Source organism: Protobothrops mucrosquamatus, unplaced genomic scaffold (genome assembly GCF_001527695.2).
Source record: "Protobothrops mucrosquamatus isolate PMUCROS unplaced genomic scaffold, P.Mucros_1.0 scaffold153, whole genome shotgun sequence".
Lineage (NCBI taxonomy): Eukaryota > Metazoa > Chordata > Lepidosauria > Squamata > Viperidae > Protobothrops > Protobothrops mucrosquamatus.
Window position 1 is genome coordinate 546,813 of NW_015386517.1, and position 8,098 is coordinate 554,910.

Below are 8,098 nucleotides of genomic sequence, written 5' to 3' on the forward strand. Positions count from 1 at the left end.
TGCAGCCTAGGAACTATTAACAGTTGGTGTCCTTTTTTAGACCTTTGGTATGATTGTTCTGATTATCATCAAATGGGAAAATCAAAATGCTATTTATTGAGGTCACCTCCACATTTAACAACCTATTCAGGGTATTAATGCTGTGCTAGGATAGCCCAAGTTGAATAAGAAACTTCGGCTCTCAGATGTTGCCCTACAGCATTTGGTCATTTACATGGAGCAGTCAGGAATTCAATGTATAGAGAATTGCAAGTCCCCTTCCATAATTAACAATTTTCTATTGAAAAATAGGTGACTGAACTTGGTTGTTATGGCTAAACACTTGATCACACCAACAATCTTTTAAAAACTATTGTCCATCTAATATTTTTTCTAAAATGCCTGAACCATCTGAGTAACTTGATCAGTGATAGACAATGTATGATAGAGAGAAGGCTGATACAGATCTTAAAATATTTTGGGCACCACAAAGCAAATCCAGTATCTTTTTCAAATCACATAACTTAAATTTATTTGCATATATGTGTAGATAATTGGTTTTTTGGAACAATATAAATTTAAACAGGGTATATTCTACACATGTTCATAGTTATTTTTCCTATATAATTAATATACTGTAATAAACTAATTGCTAGTTATAGATGTTATTCATATAGTATGTTTAGACTAGCAAACAAAATAATTAGTTAAGTCTAACCTACATTTAGTTAGTGTTAGTCATAGTTTTTTTGTGGGCTGACTGTTCTATAAACACAAATCTTGCCCAGTTTCTGATTCAGTGCATTTTAACATTTCCCCCATGGGTTAATTCATTAACCAGGTTTAAATGTTATCTGCATTCATTCACAGAGAATAGTAATAAAATTCATTTAAAGGACAGAACATTTTCAGAATATACAATATTTTAACATGTATGCTAGATTCTTTTGTATCTTTGCAGATTTAGGCCTATTGAAAGCAATTTTATAAGATTCATCTGCCATAATATGGATGTAAATAAGGAAATATTATAACAGCAAGTTTTTTTATTTCAGTTTCAAATAGCTCATATCCGAGAAAAGCATCTTCAGCACTATTAAATGTACAAGAAATCTATCTTTCCCTGGATTTAGTTATCTTATAAAAAGATCAAAAGAAATATATTTAAAAAAATTTAGATCAGTGATCCTCTGTAATAGTGCAGGAAGGTCTCACTTAAACCTGCAGGATAGATATGTAGCAGGTATTGCTGTGTTAGACAGTTTAAGGACTAGATCTCATACTGGAGAATCACCTGGAAGTAGCAAAATAGTTGCCCATGGGGAATTTAAACTGATATGATACAAACATTTTAGAGAAAGTTTCCCAATTCTGTATGTAATACAAGTTTGGTTAATGTGACAAGTCCTCACTTTTCTTGTACTCTTTACAACAATGTTTATGCAGTTTCTTTTAGTGGAAATGCAAGGATAATTTGGTCATGTATCACCAACATTTGGCAGGTCAGTCTCCTTTCCTATGTACAGCATATCTGAATCTTCAGGTGCAGATTTTGTGTGTGTGTGCACGTGTGTGCCTTCAAGTTGTTAATTCCTGGCAACTGCTGGGATTTCAGAAGTGGCTTGCCATTGCCACCATATCTTCCTTGGACTGAGATTGACTGGCCCAAGGTCACCTAGTTGACTTTATACCTATGGTAGGATTAGAATTTATGGCTTCCCAGTTTGTGATCTGGTGTCTTAACCCCTACTTCAAATTGGTTCTTCAGATGCAATAGGTACACTTTGTCTTGGCTGGAATTGGCATTCTCACTTGTTTTCTTTTATTGCATTGTGAGTCCCATTTTTTTTGGAATACTATAACATAATTTAGAATCAGGATTATTCTTTTGAAAACTACCATGTCCTGTGTGATTTGTTTTAGTTCAAAAGCAAGCCCTCTTCCAACAGCCATGTGGAGTTGGCTAATATATGATACACAGGGCTAACTTCAAGCTTGTCATGGAATATGTATTTAAATAGTAGCCACAGCCATCTCTGACAAGCTGCTTGCACATCTCTGGCCTGTATATACAGTAACAACAATGAAATGAAATGTGTGTTGTTGGCAAGCTATTACTATACCTTTAGCCGCCATTGGCAATTTTACAATTAAAAAGATTAAAGTGCTTTTGAGATGTGTTTATGTTAGAGAATTCCAAAATTCAATCTTAACTTGCTCCTGCACATATTTTTTTTCTATCACAGCAGCCTCATCAGCTACCTTATCTTTGGAGCAACAGATCTGGTATGGTATCTTTTCAGTAATGTATATTAAATAAGCAGGATTCCTTGTTAGAATTTTGTAAAACTCTAGGTCCACTTCTATATAGGGCTGCAAAAGAGAACAGAGACCTGTAGACATTGGCTTGAGTAACATATTTTGCTAAATCATAAACCAATTGTGGCATATTCAAGATATTATAGCTTATTGTGATAGATAAGTCAGCTGTTTCCTCTCTACAGAGAAGCACACAGGAATATCAACCCATAATCTTGCTTGTAGTAAGAAAATACCTGACTTTTATACCCATCTTTTGCAAACTCTTCTATAATACTTCCTATTCCTACTTCATGATCAGACATGTTTGTTACCCTATTGTTTCCTTTTGTAAAAAAAAACCCCAATTCGACTGAATTCTTATACAGATTTGCTTTATTGTATCATAGGGTGTCCATGCACAGATCAGATCAGTTTTAGCAAGAAGGCTTCGTAACGTACTCTTGGATAAGTAGTTTTATTAAACTGTTTGCAAAAAGCAAACAGGGTCCACCCTATTAATAGGAAACTTTAATTGTATGCATGTCTGGAAATTGCTGCTAGCCCCAGCTTTATTATATTTATATAACAGTAAATGTTACTGGTTTTTTTTAATTCTTTTCTGACCATATCAAAAACTTGTTATTGCTGAAATAAAAATGTTTGAGGCTGAAACATAAAAACAAAACAAATGAACCAGATGTTTTTAAGTATCTTAAGATGGCCGTCACTACGTGTTATACAAATTTATCAGTCTGATTCTAGAAATGTTCAGGACACCAGGTAAGCTATGTTTCCACCAGGTTCAAAATCCAATTAAGCCACCTGGACACAATTCTAAACTGACCATCTTAAAGTCTTGATACGGAAGAGCTCCCTGGGTAAATATTCTCATGACATTTTTGAGCTTCTGGTAGGCAGTGAAGATTTGATTCCTCAGGATTTGTAGAAGAAGCCAGTATCCCTGTTGGTGTATGAATTGTTCTGAAGCATTTTGAATATTCTTAACTGTATTCTACACCATTTTATATTGGCTTTTTATTGATATATATTGTTAGTTAACTGCCCAGAATGAGCTGTTTAAGACATAGTAAGTTATTGTGCTTATCGTTTATACATAATACTTAGGCTGAGAAAGCCAGAATCCTGTTCTTTGGGTGGCTTTCCTCTCTTGATCTTGTGGTTGAGATTTGGAAAGCTTTTTTGTAAGCAGTACAGAGAGTCCTCACTTGACTCTCTGTACTGTTGACTTGGCAATTTGAACTGGCAACTCCATTACTAATCAATGTGGTCATTAACTGAAAAATTATGTGACTGTCAGATTTCCAACATCAGTTCTGCTACAATCAGTAAGCAATTCATCTGCTGTAATTAAGCTGGCCTGCTGCCTTCTCCATTGACTTTGCTTGTCAGAAGCCAGTTGTGAAGCTCACAAATGGCGATTTCATGGCTGTGGGATGCTGTGACTGTTGTAAATGTGTACTGTTGTGAAGCACCCAAATTGCAATCAACTGACTGCATAAATACTGCCACAGTCATAAATTCAAGGTGTGTAAAGCTACTTTTTCAGTGCCGTGGTAAGTTCAGTCACTAAACAGGACTAAACCAGTGCCATGGTAAGTTCAGACACTAAACAGGTTAAGCGAGGACTACTTGTAATTTTTAAAGGAGTGCATTTCATCTGAAATTTGTGTTCCCTGCCACTTCCTCTACTTTGCATTTTGCAAAAATTTGGATGTTATAGTAGTGTTTCTCATCAACAACTTTTAAGAAGTGGGGACTTCAACTCAACAGCAGAGTTCCCCATTTAGTGTAAGCTTTTGTGGATCACATATGCATGACTGATAAATATTGTGATCAACAATACATTTGGCCAACATAAATATTAGTTTTTAAATTTCCAGACAATTTCTTGGTTTTGCTGCAAAAGACTCACATTGCAACAAGTCTTGAAATTATTTTGGGTGTATCTTGACAAATGTAAGAAACAGAGTTCTCTTTCTTTACTCACAATCACTTTGCTTCAAATGCCCTTCACTTTTGTATATCTCATTTTAACCTTTCCCTAAAATGCCTACTAATGCAGACATGTCAAACTCACGATGTCACGTGACGTCGCGTGACATATCGGACCTTTTTCGCCGTTGCCAACAATGGGGTGGGCGCGGCTCTGGTATGATGAAACCGGCCCATGGGCCGGCAGTTTGACACCCCTGTAACTAATGCATTGTGATTTACATTTTGGTATTCTAAAAGAAGCATTTTAACACGTTTTGTGATTCTAAAAGAAGCATTTTAACACGTTTTGTGAAATGCATCCTGTTTGAAGGGACCGCATTAAAGAAGACCATTGTAGATAATCTTACAATAGGCATTTGTGGTAGGAAGTATACATGCTTTATACAAATATTAAAATCCTATTTATTGAGTAATTCTCATAGAATTTCTACAGCAAACAGATAAAATTATGGGCAGTGAGATCTGGGCAAAGAAATAAAACTAAATTTGAAATAAAATCTCATCTAAGTGATGTAGCTTTTCTGGAATGTTGAGTAATTTATTTTCTCTTGTTTTTAGCTCTTCAACTACAAAATGTGTACTTTTAATTATGTAAAGAGTGATGATCAAGGATTAATAAGGATTAGAAAGGCCCAAAGTATTTGGCATATGATAAACAGGAAGAGTTTGCAAAAGTTAAAATTTCAATTAGGGATACAATGCTGAATAATTTGTTTGAACATTGTCTATCTCAGCAGTGTCTCCAATTTGTATGTTTATGATTAAAGATTATTTCTTGATAGACTAGCCACAAAATAAATTCCCAGCAACATTAAAATGGATGGCAAACCTTGTTCAAAGAAGAAAATAAAGACCAGCTGGTTATTCCAGTTTTTCTAAATTTAAGTTCTTTCTGAGGTTATTGAGCTGAAGATTTTGATACAAAACAAAGTTGTCATTCACCATTAAACTCAAAAATTTTGTAAAGCCCTTCCCATGCCTGCAGGATCGAAGAGGGCTGGCCTTGTTAATTATGCAAAGCAGTATCTCTATAGTATGAAATGGCTTATTATGTTATACTTTAAAATGCAAGCTAAAGACTGTTGGCTTCTATAAATTTAAAATCTCTAGATATCTGTTGCAAGACAGTAATGGGAGAAATGATTTGAAGACACAAAATATGCTTTCATGTGAAACATTCCTAATTATGTATTTGGCCATAGAACTGTAAACCCTTGGCTTGCATCCTTAATCCAGCTATGAGAATTTCTCTTCCTGACAAACCTTTCTCTTTTAATCTTCCAAACCAAAAAGCAAAGGGCATAGAAGATGATTTGATCAAATGGAAAAGTACAGAGCAGTAGTAGCTCAGAATGAATTTCGTAAGGGAAAATTCTTAGATTCCATTCCTAAGGCTAGGAACTGCTTTCAGAGAACAGAAGACAGCATTTGGTAGGTAATCGTCCAGCACAGAAATAAACAAATGGCAGCTGCTTTACTGGGAGTTAATTTAGCAGGCACAGTTCAGTGTAAGGGTAGTTCTGAATGAATATTCTCTGGAAAGCCAGAGCTGACATCATCTTATTAACCAGAACTAAAAAAATGAACATATGGTACAACAACCTTTTATCTTTGCCTTTTATGGCAGTAGACAATTTACTTCTGGCTCTATTCAGGAGAAGATAAGATAACTTTATTGTCATTTTTTACTGTGGGCACTCTGGCACACATTAAAAATGAAAGTCTGTTGCCTGCTCTCATAAGTGCACACATACATAACACACATATAAACATGCTATATACAACATATGTATATACCTACACCATTACATATAAATAATATAAATATTAATCACTGTCCATCTTGAATACATAGTGAAAAGAGGAAGCTTGAGAATTCACAAGGTTAATACTGTATGGAACAAAACTGTGACTGATTCTGGATGTTCTGCTTCGGATACCACGAAGCCTCCTCCCAGAAGGTAACAAGGAAAACAGGTCGTGAAGAGGATGTATAGTGTCCCAGACAATCTTGAGGACCCTGCTCAAGTGACGCTTATGTGCTATGTCCTGGATGGAAGGAACTGCCAATAATCTTTTCTGACATCTTCACCACTCTCTGCACCGCCACCTTGTCTGAAGCAGTAATGCTTCCAAACCAGACTGTAATGCAATAGGACAGGCAGCTCTTGATTGTCCCTTTATAGAAAGTGGTATAGAGGAAGGAAGATATACTTTTCTCATGCAACGCAGAAAATGCAGGCACTGCTGTGCCTGCTTTACCAGTATCTTGCTGTTGAGCAACCATGCCAGCCTACTCATTAGCTGCACACCCAGAAATCTGATGCTGCTCACCATCCCCCCACAGGTGAATCATTAATACATAGAGGAGTGTGGTTGTGCCTGCCTTTTCTGAAATTGACAATGATCTCTTTAGTTTTTCCAACATTTAAAACTAGGCTGTTTTTCTTACAGCAGTTCATCAAACCCTCTACCTCCTTGCAGTGAGCACCCTCATTGTCATCTTGAATAAGACCCACTGCTGTTGTATTGTCCACATACTTCACAATATGGTGGGTGGCGAACCTTGCACAACAGTCATGGGTCAACAGGGCAAACAGCACCAAACTTAGAACACAGCCCTGAGGAGAACTTGTGCTCAAGAAAATGGTGTTTAGAAATATTAGTCCCAACTCACATATACTGGGATCTATCAATAAGAAAATCAAGAATTGTAGGCATATATATAAATAAGTATTAAGTTATTAATGGGCCATCTATTCTTGCTCTTTCCAATGTCCGTTGATGAGCAGATGTAATTTTGTTCAGCTGAATATGCACAAGGGTTGAATGTTGTAAGTCTCCAACAGATGTACCGATATGCTAGAAACTCTGATGTTGTCTTTAGCATGTATTTTTTCAGTTCATGGAAGCTGCTGTGAGAAAGGGCTTCAACTAAAAATTACTGCTGAATGCAAGTAGTTTTATGGGAATGACTATGTTGACATGAATACTATGCATCATTGAGTCAAGAAATGTAAAAGTAGTAAACAGACAAGAACTGATTTGTTTGATCAAAAATAATGAACATCACCTGTGTCAGGACCAACAAATTTTACATGAAACAAGTTGATGAACTGGTTAGTAACAACTGATGGATTACTCAAAGGGAAACTGATTTTAAACTTGCCTTTTCATAAGAACATATGGGTCACGCTATTGATATCTTCAGTACTGGAAGTTATGTGCAAGATGGGTTCCTTGCATGTGAATAGCAGAGATAAAAATTTCAAGAGTTGAACTTTTTCAACAATTGTGTCCAGTTAGAAGAACAAGACAAATAATTTATTCAAAGCATTGTGTCAGGCAGCAAAACATGAGCTTATCATTATGCTCCAACAATGAATATCATTATAAAATTTCACCTGTGGAGTTTGAGGAAGATAAAAACCCAGGCTTTCTAGCATGCAGGTGGTGTTATTCACATGGATTTCTTTGAACCTGGCACCAGTATCAACTCAACATTGCAACACTGAAAACTTTGAAACAAATGTTAAGCAGAGCTTGGAGCACAAAAAGGAAATTTTGCTGCAGTTGGACAATGTTAGGCCTCACATTTCACAATCCATCCAAGAGGTAATTGAGACTCACCTTCCCTCATCCCAAATTGTGATATCTTCATGGGCATCTGTTTTATTCAAATAAGGAAATGTAAGGACTATCAGCATGTGGTTAAAGATACAAAGTGTGGATATATTTCATGATACAATCTTTTCCATCTTTGACAGAATAGTACATAGTGTGTCAACCTCCAGCTCAAGTA